Source organism: Sinohyriopsis cumingii, chromosome 6 (assembly GCF_028554795.1).
Source record: "Sinohyriopsis cumingii isolate HCF-2022 chromosome 6, ASM2855479v2, whole genome shotgun sequence".
NCBI lineage: Eukaryota > Metazoa > Mollusca > Bivalvia > Unionida > Unionidae > Sinohyriopsis > Sinohyriopsis cumingii.
The window spans coordinates 13830877-13845092 of NC_142966.1; positions in this window are offsets into that span (position 1 = coordinate 13830877).

A 14216-nucleotide genomic window follows, 5' to 3' on the forward strand; every position below is an offset into this window, starting at 1 on the left:
AAACGAAGCAGAACTCCTGTTACAACAAGCCGACTTGCCCAAAGACACACCCTGTGGCATTCCTGAGATGCACAAATTGCAAGATGCCCTAGCTCCACGATACACCTTGAAAGTGCACCCTGAAGAAGTGCGCGGACCTCTGTTGTTTCGAGGGAAAGACTTTAAGGACGGAAAATACATTCATGTCTATTATCACGATGACCATTTCGATACCATTACCAGTATCACTGCATTTCTGCGATACAGTTATTACTGTGAGAAATGTGACTGTGGCTATAACAATCGAGAGCAACACAAACATTGCGGATGGAAATGCTCAGGATGTTCGGCCTCTCCACCCAGTCTGAGCGAAGGACAAGAAAGAGTACATTGTCCTGCTTGTCTGCGTACGTTTGTCAGCCCTGCCTGTTACCAACAACATCTGAAGACGCAAGGTTCACAGCAGAAATGTGCTTGTCAACTCTTGAGATTGTGCCCTACGTGTGGACAAGGCCTACGTACCAATAATGCCAAGGCACACGTATGTTCAGGAAAAAAAAATGTCACATTTGTCATCACATCGTGGACTTGGAACACCAATGCTACGTGCAAAAATACCAACCCCCACCAGAGAAAGAGGACGGTCACAAGAAGAAAGGCAATTTCATCTTTTTCGATTTCGAATGCATGCAAGAGACTGGCATTCACATTCCTAATTTCTACGTGGCTCATAGAGCGTGCGAGAAGTGCATTCAAGAACCTATTTTCAGTCATTGCCCTCACTGCAGCAAGATTCCCGGAGGGCGTGAAAAAATCTTTCGAGGACCGAACACGTTAGCCGATTTTGCCCAATTGGTCTTAGACCCCATCCACAAGACGTGGAGCCAAGAGAACATCGAACGTTACGGAGATTGTCATCGTCATGCCACAGTGATGGCTCACAATTTCTCCGGATACGATGGACAGTTTCTTTTGAGGTATTATACGGAACATGGCATCGAACGTCCTAAAGTGACTTTGAACGGAGCCAAAATCATTTTCATGCAAGTGGGACAAGTGCAGTTTAAAGATTCGATGAGCTATTTGGCCATGCCTTTGAGTCGAATGAGTTAAACGTTTGGAATGACAGAAATGGCTAAAGGTTATTTTCCTCACTTTTTCAATACGGAAGCCAATCAACACGCCGTTCTACCCCATTTGCCTGAGGCTCACTATCACGACCCCGGCAACATGGGTGCCGAACAACGAGAAGCTTTCTACGCTTGATACCAGGCTCACACCTCCGACCCTTTCGACTTTCAGGAAGAAATGTTAAAGTATTGTCGTTCCGATGTGGACATTTAACGGCGTTGCTGTGGAAAATTTCGAGAGCTGTTCATGGAACACGGAGGGGTCGATCCTTTGAAAGAAGCTTGCACCATTGCCAAAGCGTGTTCCTTAGTGTACCGCCAACGATTCATGCCTCAAAAGACCGTGGCTGTCATCAGTCCTCAAACGACCAACTATGTCAAGCGTCAATACTCGGTCAAAGCCCTACGCTGGTTACATTACTTGTGCGACAAGGAAGGCAAATGGATTCAGCATGCTCGCAACGGAGGAGGCGAAAGGACCATCGGAATGTATTCGGTCCATGGCTGGGACTTAGAAAACCCCAAGATCGTGTATGAGTTTAACGGTTGCTTATTTCACGGATGTCCCGTCTGTTACCCTGATCGTAGCACTAAAAATCAGTTTTTACAACGAACCATGGAAGACTTGTACCAGGACACTTGTCAGCGACGCCTAAAGTTAGAACAGCAAGGATACCAAGTGGTGGAAATGTGGGAACACGAGTACGATCAGCGTTTGAAAATCGATCCCGAATTTAAACGCCTCGTGGAATGTTACCAGTTCATGGACCCGCTGAACCCGAGGGATAGTTTGTGCGGAGGTAGAACCAATGCCACCTGTTTGCTGTACCAAGCCGACGAAGAGAAAGGAGAAGAAATCAAATACTTGGACGTGTGTTCGCTGTATCCCTACGTGTGCAAATATTGTCACTTTCCTGTAGGGCACCCGCAATTGTTGACGGAACACATCGACCTGAAAAACGTTCGACAATACGAAGGTCTGATCAAGTGTAAAGTTTTGCCTCCCACGAACTTTTACCATCCCGTGCTACCTCACCATTGCCATGGCAAACTGATGTTTCCTTTGTGCCGTACTTGTGCCGAAACGTGGAACCAAGATCATCCTTGTCAGCACACCCAGGAAGAACGGGCTTTGACGGGGACGTGGGTCAGCGTAGAATTGTTCAAAGCTTTGGACATGGGATACCAACTGTTAGAAGTGTACGAAATTTGTCACTTTCGAAAGACACAACAATACCACAAAGGTGACCCCACGCAGAAAGACATTTTCGCCGACTACGTGGATGCCTTTTTGAAACTGAAGCAAGAAGCCAGCGGCTATCCTTCCTGATGTCACACTTCCGAAGACAAAAAGACATTCAAAGAGAAATACTATGAACAAGAAGGTATTCCTTTAGACCACTTCGAGAAAAACGAAGGCAGGCGATCGTTTGCCAAAGTGATGTTAAATTGCTTGTGGGGTAAAATGGCACAACGCCCGTGTTTACCCAAGGCGGAATATTTGACAGAACCTTCCCGCTACTTCCAGATGATTCACGACAAAACCAAATACATGAAACACGTGGACGTCGTTCGCGAGGATTTGATCTTGGTCAATTACGAAGAAGATCTGGACTTTGTACAAGACGACCCTTTTGGAAATGTCATCATTGCGGCTTACGTGACAGCTCATGCTCGCTTAAAATTGTACGAAGCTTTAGAACTGTTAGGGGAACGCGTCCTGTATTTTGACACGGACAGTTGCATTTACATCCATCACCCGAGTCAACAGCACCCTGACATCGAAGGAGACCGTTTAGGAGCCTGGACAGACGAGCATCCCGACGACAAGATTCTAAGTTTCGCCAGTGGCGGTCCTAAAAATTACGGTTACGAATACCGGGACAAACAAGGAGAAGTGCACACGCAGTGTAAAGTGAAAGGATTGACTCTGAATTACGTACCAGTCGAGTGGTCAACTTTGGGGTATTGAAAGAAGCCCTGCAGACTGGAAAAGATGAACACTTTAAAGTGACCACCTATCAACCCCACAAGATTGTACGTTTACCCACTCATCACATCGTCAGTCGACCCTTGGAAAAAGTCTATCAAATCGTGTACCAGAAGCGAGTGAGACTTCCCAATCACTTTACGTTGTCGTATGGACACGTCGGTATTAGTCTCTATATAAAAAGGAACCCTAGGCAAGATCGATAGTTCATTGTGACTACCAAGACCAAGCGAACAATATGAATTCTTTCAGAGATTCAATTCAAGTGTGGGGCTTCGGAAGTGGAATGCGATTGTGAGCCTTGCGATGGGTACGATGCTGTACGTTGTGACCTTAGCGATGCCGTAAAGCATCCTGGGAACTTTGTTCTCACTACCCTTATCATGGAAAGTGATGCTGTGCGTGTCAAACCTGAGTGATGCGAAAGCGATGCCACTCGTCCTCTTGGACACATTACTGGGTTTCGTTTTAAAGGGGAATGTCGACCTTCACGTTTACCTCCCTACGGATGTCATCCAGTCCTGAGCAAACTCCTGTTCATGTCACCCAACCCTCATCGAAACGAACCTGTGAAAGACGAATATTCGTTTCCTGTGCGTTTGTCGGAATACTGCGACTTTGAAAATCGTCTTCAATCGTTCAAAGGAAAATGGCCTAAGTATCTGGGAGGACCGACCCCTGAAGAATTAGCCAGAGCCGGATTTTTCCACGTGGGCGAAGGAGATAAAGTCAAGTGCTTCAGTTGCGGTGTGTCACTTCACCACTGGGAACCACAAGGTTCGGCCTACGTAGAACACGCTCGATGGTCACCGAATTGTCGTTACTTACCCTTAGTGGGACCGAGACATTGAAGTAACTTACCATAATCTGTTTATGGATACTTTACAAGAGAACATTCGCGCTTTGCCTGTGGAGTTGAGAGAAAGGATTTACCGAGAGCTGGTCAAAATACAAGTGAAACGTAAAGAACAATTGCATCCGTTACGTCACCGGTGTTTGAACCACTGGTACCTGAATGCTATACAAGGACTGATTCAGTTGAAAGTGTTCCATTGGACAGACATTGATCAACGACCCCCTGGTTTTAAAAAGGAATGGTTTGGTATGGATAATTCTATCTACTACATTGTAAACGTACTGGATCCAATTCCAGAGGAAGAGTTAACGAATTACCAACATCTTTTACGCAATGTCGACTTAGTGAAAGAGGAAACTTCTGAACGAATTGTAACGTATAGATTAGTGTTTCAACGATTTAGATTCGACAATGAATTAAAACCATGTCTGTGCAAACAGTACATGTCTTGTGTCAGACAAAAGAGGATTTAGCATGACCTATTCATGGATACTTTACAAGAGAACATTCGTGCTTTGCCTGTGGAGCTGAGAGAACGCATTTACCGAGAGCTGGTCAAAATACAAGTCAAACGTAAAGAACAGTTGCATCCGTTACGTCACCAGATCTTTAACCACTGGTACCTGAATGGTATAAGAGGACTGATTCGTCAGAAATTGTTTCGGTGGTCAGACCTTGTTGAACACTTTCAGTTCGTGAATGAACTAAACGTTCGTAATTTTGGTTGCTTCGAGATTCACCTACTGCAACGTATTGAGGAAGACGAGTTAAAGGATTACCGACATATTTTACGTGGAATCTGCTTAGCGGAAGAGGAAACATCTAGACAAACTCTGACGTTTCGGTTACAGTATGCAAGATTTAGATTCCCTACTGGAGAACGAAGATGTCTAGTTAGAAATTACCTGTATTGCTTCCGAAACAAAGAGACTATAAAATCAGGCTGCCATGCCACGGATTACGTCACATCTTATTGAACAGATTCCGTAGAAGGAACTCAATGACCATATTCAAACCGTGGATCATTACCATCGATTATTACAAGAACTGTATCCATTGAATTTGGGTCGACAAGTGGTGTGTGTCTTAGTGACTTGTTTTCTGGGATTTCGTTTACCAGCCGATTCCTTGTGGACTCTTTACGATCAGTACTTACCACCCAATGGCCTTAAATGGTCACGAGAGACTCCTTTTGCTCAAAGCCTTGCGGTTTCATCTGGATACTTCTCGACCTCAACAGGAAAAAAAGATTCGTCAACTTTTTAGCTACCGAAGACGTGTATGACGATGTGTGTGTAGCTTGTGACTTACACCCCCATTGGACAGATGTTCGTGACTGGAAAAAGGGGGGTTATGAGGCTTGGACCCAAGAAGTGGCCCAGTATGCACAAGAGTTGTTCAAGGAAAAAAGTTACTTTTCAACCTGTGTTAGTCACAGTGCCAGAAGAACCCGTCACCGAGAACAACCACTCGCTTCAGGACAGGACTGTCATGGACATTCCTGAAAGGTCATTCCGGGAGGACACTTGTGTGACAATACCTCATGTAGAGACTGTAAGAACATTACACGCTGTCCCTAGGACATCTTGGTTACCCAAAACATGTTGTACAGAGACTTGTTTATATTCCACTTTGATCGTTTTGATGTGTTTTTTATTCCTGTACATAACTATTTGGGTTTTATGTAATTTTGTCTTTCGTATTCATGTTTAAACATTCAATAAACGTGTCCTGAAAAAAAGTATATAAACTCTTGTCTTGTTTGTTTCCGTGTCACAAGTGACATTCCTCGCACTATGGCTACTTCTGCTCCCTCTTCCTCTACTGTCAAAGTCATCGACGAACACTTAGATCGTGCCAGTTGGGAGGCTTTGTATCTTCGCCATCCCTTTAACATGCTCATTGCTGGACCTAGCGGTTCAGGCAAAACCGAATTCGTCAAACGTTTGATCGAACATAAACATCATTTGATCGATCGGCCACCTCAACGGATCGTGTGGTGTTACAAAGAGTGGCAATCGGATTACAGCCTCTTGCGAGAAAGTCAAGGCGATTCCATCGTGTTTGTGGAAGGCATTCCTAAAGAAGACGACGGCATCGTCTCTGACTCCCGTCAAACCCATTTGGTCATTTTTGACGACATGTTAGGAGAAGACGAAGAAGAAATTAAACTGTGGTTCACGCGCAAAGGGCATCATCGTAATGCCAGTGTCGTTTACATCACCCAAAATTTATTTCAACAACATAAAGCCCATCGCACCATCAGTCTCAATGCGCATTACGTGGTCTTGTTTAAAAGCCCTCGAGATAAATCGCAAGTGCAAGTCTTAGCCAAACAGTTAGGAACGCCTTGGCTGACTCAGGCGTACGACGATGCCACTCAAACTCCACACGCCTATTTACTCGTCGATTTGAAACCTACGACCCCCGATGATTTGCGATTTCATACCCACTTGTGTCACCACTGGTGCCAAGACGGAGGGCCTGTCCTGTATACGTCTCCATCCTCGACTTAATTTCACTCCACAGAAAAAATTTTTAAAAACCTCAGACCCTTTTCGTCTGTCTCACACAACGTCAACATGACGTCCCTTCAGTCGCATCTTCCCGTCAAATTGATTCGTGCCTTGTATGGCATCAGTCGAGAAAAAAATCCACAAACACGAGCTCGTGTCTTAGAAGCTAGTCTCAAAGAAGTCTTACGATGGTTCACGGTGACGGCACGTCAATAACTCCAAGGGATCATTCAGATTCCTCATCAAACCAAACGCTTTTTTGATTGAAACAAAGTTGCTTTGACCCAACTGGCCGATCGCCGCATCGACACTCAAACCAAAAAACAAATCATTTTGAAACCTGGAGGGAGCGGTACTCTAGGAGGGGTCATCATTCGCTCTCTCTTAAGATGGGATCCTAATGCCCCCAAACTTCTCCCCAAGAAAAAAGTCAAACGAAGCTCCAAGAAGAAGAAAAAGACCAGGTCCCCAAGGAGAACTTCTCCAGTGGCGGGACCCTCCTCTTACCAGACACCACCCCGGAAAAAGAAAAGAAGCCCCCAGAAAAAGAAACAGAGAAAAAGTCCCCAGAAAAAGAAAAGTCCACAGAAGAAAACTAGTCCCAAGAGAGGCACTTCGGCCAGGACGCATCTTTACACTCGCAAACCACGACCTGTCACGGCGGTGACTGCGTCTCGGGCAGCCTCACGTTCATCCACTTCTCTGTTGATGACACCAAGAACTGAAGAGTACTTGGAGACGTTGATCACACCAAGAACATCTCCGTTGATAACCCCAAGAATTTCCCCAGTGGCAAGTCCCTCCAATTCAGCGGCAGTGGCCGCTGCTCACAAAGTACCTTCTCCCAAAATCAAACTCCAAGAGAGATCGGGCATGTTGCAAACTTTACTGGATTTGTCCAAGCAAGAACTGGCTCGATTTAGTCCGTTACGTACCCCTGCACGACGTGTCATGCCTGTCCTGAAGTTGATACGACGTAAAGACAATCAGTGGCGACGCGTTCCAGTATAAAAAAAAGTGTGTGACCAAGTAGGGTATCAGTGTTTTGGTGCTCCTGAAGATGTCACCCTCCAGAAAACATCCCTCTTCTAAACAACCCCAAGGAAAGAAAAGGAAAGGACTCATTCTTCGTTTGGTCAAACATGGAGACATGTTATCTGTCCTGTCCAAAGCTTCTCCACCTCTACGAAAAAAACTCATTCAATCAGCCTCCAAAGAGGTCATCGATACCGTGTGCGAATGCTGTTTGAACGTCTTCAAAGGCACGATCCCTTTGTCCAAACACCAGAAACAATGCTTAGGCAAACATCGTCACGTTCTTCGCCAAATGTTTCAAAAGAAAATTCCCATTCGTCAAAAGAAGAAGATGTTGGTCCAACGTGGAGGCATTTTACCCCTCTTGTTAGGTCCCTTACTGAAAGGAGTCTTGGGAACCATGTTGGGAGGACTGGTGGGAGCAAGATAAAAAGGCCCTCGGAAGTCCCAAGATCTCAGAATCGACCCTTGACAACCCCATGGAAGGACGAAAACTAGCTTTAGTACCTTACAAACGATGGATGGAATACCATCGTTGGCAAGAACAACGCACCCCGCATTTACCTCCCAATCCCAGTTTGAGCGAGATGTCCCAGTTACAACACGAATTGCAGTCCTTGATGGATCGCCAAGATTTGTCCGAAACAGAAAAATCGCAAAAGTACGCTCAACTCTTGCAACGACTGCAACTCTTTCACCAGAAAGCTTTAGACGAAACAGCTCTACCCACTCTGAAAGATTTTAAGACCTTGATGAAAAGTCCAGCACCATCATCACTACCACCACCACCACCACCACTACTACCATCCCCAGGGGTCACCAGAGATGCTACCCCACGAAGACCTGAGGAAGAAGAGATGCGACAAGTGTTTCAAACACCGTCAGCAGCTCCCATTTCGAGTAAGATTGCAGCATCCTTGTTGACCCCGTCCCCCACACCCCAACGAGAAGAAATGAAAGCTTGGGTTTAAAAGATGATGTCCACTCCTCCTTCGACAGAAGTGAAAAAGAAAGAAGGGAAACCAGAAGTGAAAAAAAAAGAAGACCAAAGCCACTCCATTGCCACCTCCACCTCCACTACCTTCGACTTCTACTCCCGTAGCCCATTGGACAGGTAAATCCGTTTCTAAACCACCCTTTCGTCCCACCCAAAGTAGCATCACGGAAGAGCGGGTGACTTATTAACACACCAAAAAAAGATATACAAGGTGTTAGCCAGCATTTACTACGATCCCTCGCATCCTGCAGGTTACGCAGGAGTTCAAAAATTGCATCGTGCTGCCAAAACTTAACTGAAAAGTCTCCGTTTACCTCAAGTGCAACGATGGTTACAAGAACAAGCTACCTACACTTTACACAAACCCATTCCACGCAAGTTTGCCAGAAGTCGCACCCGAGTGGAAGGCATCGATCATCAATGGCAAGCCGATTTAGCCGATGTCTCTCATTTGGCCAGCTACAATCGCGGCCACAAATATTTGTTTTGTGTCATCGACGTCTTTTCCAAATTTGCCTGGGTCGTGCCCTTGACTTTCAAATCGAGCAGCGAGCTAGTGCGAGCCTTGCAACGGGTGTTGAAACAAAGCGGTCATCACCCTCTTCGATGGCAAACGGACAAAGGTACCGAATTTCTGAACCAAGCTTTCCAAAAAGAATTAAAGAAACGTGACATTCATTTTTTTACCACCGAGAATCCCGAAACCAAAGCCAGCATCGTGGAACGTTTTCAACGCACTTTGAATGAACGCATGTGGAAATATTTTACGCATCACCACACTCTGAAGTACATCGAGATATTACCGCACCTGGTGCAAGCGTACAACCAATCTTACCATCGAAGCATCGGACGTGCCCCGCAAGAAGTGACTCCCGACAACGAAGTGCTGGTGTTTAAGCGCCTGTTTGGTACGTCCCCGACGAGAGCTGTCCCCAAGAAAAGTGGAGAGTTGACCGTAGGAGATTGGGTGCGCATTGGCAAAACCAAACGCACTTTCGACAAAGGTTACTTACCTAACTGGACGACCGAATTGTTTCGTGTCACTGGACGAGTGCATGGCCGTCATCCTGCCGTCTGTAAATTGGAAGACATGAACGGAGAAGTGCTCAAAGGAACGTTTCACTTACCCGAGTTACAACGTGTCACCAAAAAAGAAGACGACGTGTACGACATCGAAAGCATTCTCGAACGCAGAACCCGTAAAGTGGGCAAACGACGTGTAAAAGAAGTCAAAGTACGTTGGAAAGGATATCCACCCAGTTTTGATTCTTGGATCGACGCTTCGCAAGTCATCGACTATAAAAAGAAGTGACCATCATGCCCTTTCACACAGACGCAGCTACTACGGCTACCACTCCTTCACCCAGTTCTTCTGTGCAAGATTTACAAAAATAACCCTTGTGGGTGTGGTGTGGAGAACGTGTGCCTAAAACGCAAATCGTCTTTTTCTGCCAAATCTTCGTGGTGTATTGTGTCATCGGGGCAGCCATTGCCAATTTGAGTTTGCAACAAGGAGACAAACAATTGTGGACCATTTTATTGAGCAGTTGCATCGGTTACCTGCTTCCCAATCCCTCCCTGAAATTCTCCTCGAACGGGAACCCCGGGAACCTTGTGTCTAGTGCCAGTGCCAGTCACCACTCCAATAAGAACAACAACAACCCCATTTTAGGCGGAGACACGCCTCTGACGTCCAGTAACCCCTCGGACAGCCACAGAACTCTGGAATTATGAGTCACCAAAACCAATTTTACTTAACCTTACCCAGTGACAGTTCCATGGAGGTGTTTCCCCACAACACGTTGTGCTGTTACACGGCCAAATTACCTCAAGCCATCCCATTAGATCACGAAGCCCATTGGGAAGTGGCTTTAGTAGAAATGATTCACCCTACACAAATCCAAAACATCACTGAAAAGCAAAACACTTTTGAGGTCGAAATCCTGAACCAACAATTGCAAGACACCATGAATGACATCGGGTTTTCAGGTGACATAAAACCAGCCAACAATCCAGCCTTCAGTATCTACACCTTGAATATTCGTTCAGGGTTTTATTTTATTGGCCAACATTTGGTGGATACCATTGCTTCCAGGTTCGAGTTAGCCTTTGGCAAAGCCCTGAACAGAATAAAAAAAAAGTGTCACCCTGGAGTACCATAAAGTGGCTCGTCGCTTAAAGTGGCTCGTCGACACAAAAATGGCTCCAAATTTTAAACCGAAGATCAACAGCAATACGGAATTTTACAAGTTTTTTCGATTCCCGGTAGAACTGAACCAAGGACTGAATTTGATGTTTGTGTCTTCCGATGTGGTGGAGTATAACGTGGTGGGACACACCTCTGTGCCGTTACTGCGTGTCATTCCTTTCAAAGTGGATAGTACTACGACCAGTGACCAGGAAGGTGGAAACACCTATCACGTCCACCGCGAATTTGTACATCCTCACTATTTGCCCGTTAGTAAGTCGTATTTGGACACGGTCAACATTACTATAAAAGGAGATCTGGGACAAAATATTCCATTCACCAAAGGAAAAGTCACGGTGAAACTCCATTTTCGAAAACGGTTCTCTCACGACTCGCAAGTCATGTATCCAGTGTATCGAGGGGTTGCTCGACGGCGAGGACACGGTTTAGGAGATATGCTAAAATCGGCCTTTCGTTCGGTGGCCCCAGTCTTGAAACCGATGTTGACGCGCGGATTGCACGCCTTGAAAGATGCCGCACTGACGCAAGGCAAAGAATTTCTCCAAAATGTCATCATTGACAAACAAAACCCCAAAGAAGCCTTCACGAGGGCAGGCAAAAATGTCTTGCTGCAAACGGGCAAAGACCTTTTGGGCCGACGAGAAACACCTATAAATGCCCTGCACCCTACCGAGTCAGGCATTCCTACTTCCCTGACGCCACAGCAAGGACAAGGCAGAAAGAGACGACGAAGAAAACACCCTTTCACCAGACTTCACACGACTAAAGCTAGAAAGACAAAGAAAAGAAGAACCGTTCGAGACTTAGACGTTTTCGATTATTGAGAAAGAGACAAAAATGATGCACCGAGAGTCTTGCGCCTGTTCCAAGTCGGAACTGGATCTGTTTGCCATGCCCCCCACCATGATGACGATGCAAGAATCCCAGTGGATGGAATTTCATCCCGTCTCCTCATTGACAGATTCCGCTCACATCGAGTTTGAAATCAAAGGACAGCCCGAAGATTACATCGACCTGAATAGCAGTTACTTGTACCTGAAAGTCAAAGTTCTAGATAAGACAGGAGGTGATATAGACACTGAAGCAGTAGCTCCCGTCAACAATTTCATGCATTCCTTGTTTAGTGGAGTGGACTTGTACTTCAATAACAAACTAGTCAGTAGCAGCATGGATACTTACCCTTATCGAGCGTACCTGGAAAATCTCTTGACGTACGGAATAGACGCCAAGAACACTCATCTCAATGCCTGTGTAGTATGGGAAGCTGACGATGCAGACCAGTTTGAAACATTCGAAACTGATTTTTTTTTGTTGTGGGGCTTAACGCCATTTTTCAGCACAGGATAGGTTATACATGGCGGCCAGTATTAATGGTGGAGGAAGAACCCGGAAAACCCCGGAAAGAACCACCGACCCACGAGAAGCTACTGGCAAGCTTTCTCACATGCCCACATTGGCTGAATCTTAGACTCGAACTTCCGCAGACAGAGGTGAGATGGCAGTGATCCGTAACGAAGAGCGCTTTAGACCACTCGGCCACTCGGGGCCCCAAAACTGATACAAAGGATAAAACTAAACCAAAAAATGAGGGATTTGTAGAACGAAGAAAGAGAATCACGGGAGCCAACACAAGTTTAGAACTGATGGATCGTTTGCATTTGGACATGTGGTTGCAAGAAAAGTATTTGCTGAACGGAGTGGATGTCCGCCTGAGACTGAATCGTAGCAGTACCGCTTTCCATTTATTGGCTAGTGATGACGATTACAAAACCAAAATCCAAGAAGCCAGACTCTACGTACGATGCGTGGAAGTGTTACCCAAAGTGGGAAACGACATTAGTCAGACGTTGAGCAGAACCACCGCCAAGTATCCGATCCGACGTGTGGAAGTGAAAACTTTCACTATTCCTGCTGGACAGCGATCCATGATCGAAGATCATCTGTTCCAAGGACAGCTACCCAAACGTTTGATCGTTGGTATCGCCGAGAATGAAGCCTTCAACGGAGTTATCGCTAAAAATCCTTTCTACTCTCGACACTTTAATGTGTCCAAGATCGAAGTCAGTCGCGATGGCAAAACCTTGTGTACCCGACCTTTCGAACCTGACTTTGAGAAGAAGAATTACCTGAGATCGTACTTGTCCCTGTACGAAGCCACCGGACAGTTAGGAACCAACACCAGTCACGGCATTACGTACGAGGATTATGCAGGAGGTTATGCTTTGTGGGCTTTTGATTTCACTCCAGACCAAGGCAGCGAGGAGGGACATTTCCACTCTGTAAAATCCGGTCAGATTCGTGTGGAAATTCAGTTTGCAAAACGAACCCTTGATGTAACGTTGAACGTCATCCTGTATGCAGAATTCGATAATACGATAGAAATCAACAGTTTGAGAGAAGTTATTCTAGATTATTAGAAGCCATGGAAGACTGTTATCCCTCTTTACCTAGTGGAGAAACTTTGGAGATGGAATGTGAGGAGACCCTGGAAAAAGAAGAAGTTATCATGATGAAGTCAAGATGGCCAGAACAAGAAGCCCATTTAGTCTCCTGTTTTGCCAAACACTTGGTCGAAAAAATGACGGAATTGATCAAGAAAAATTGCTTGGATCTCAAAACGATCATCCCAGTCAAATTCAACACGATAAATGCCTGATGCTGAGTCAAGAAGAAAAATTGGACGAGTATCTGGACGAAGCTTGGAGTCTCATCTCGGACGAACTCGTGTAGCATCAGTGGTATAAAGACTTGCGTGAACATTCTTGTCCACCATTAACCACTCAAAAGATCCATCGTATCGAAGCTCTCCTGAATCAGAGTGAGGAGACGAAACGAAGAAACGGTTATTTGTCAGACATTTTCAAGCAAAAAGTCAGGATCGAATTGATGACTTATTATTACCTGTGAAGAAGAAAAAAAAACACACAAAACATGGATACCTGGGAACTTTATTACCTTTTGAACCACAGCTCGTACACGGCTTCTTGGAATCCTGTCGTCTGTGCTAAAGATGAACTCCCTCATCGCAAACCTCAAGACCATCAAGCTTATGTGATCAACACGGACGACAGTCATCTCCCAGGAACCCACTGGGTAGCCGTCTACTTTCCTCAAGAAGGATGTGTGGAATATTTCGATTCGTATGGATTGGCCCCCTTTGGAAGACGATATCATTGACTTTATGAGAAGAAATGCTCAGACCACCCGATTCAATAATGTGAAATTACAAGGCACATATTCCTTGGTGTGTGGACAATATGGTGTGTATTTTCTGCATCATCGCAGCCTGGGATATTCCTGAGAACATTTAGTGACTCATTTTGATCCTCGTTCTTCTTCTAGAAATGATGTGAAAGTAGATCGATGGTTTTGTGACCATTGTGCTTATCTTTTGTCTCAAGCTAGGAAACGTAGTGTCCATCAATGGCCTAATGACTTCCAACAGTGGAAATCACAATTTCATTCACAACGTTGTCAGCCCTGTTTAAAGTAGAGTGTGAATTG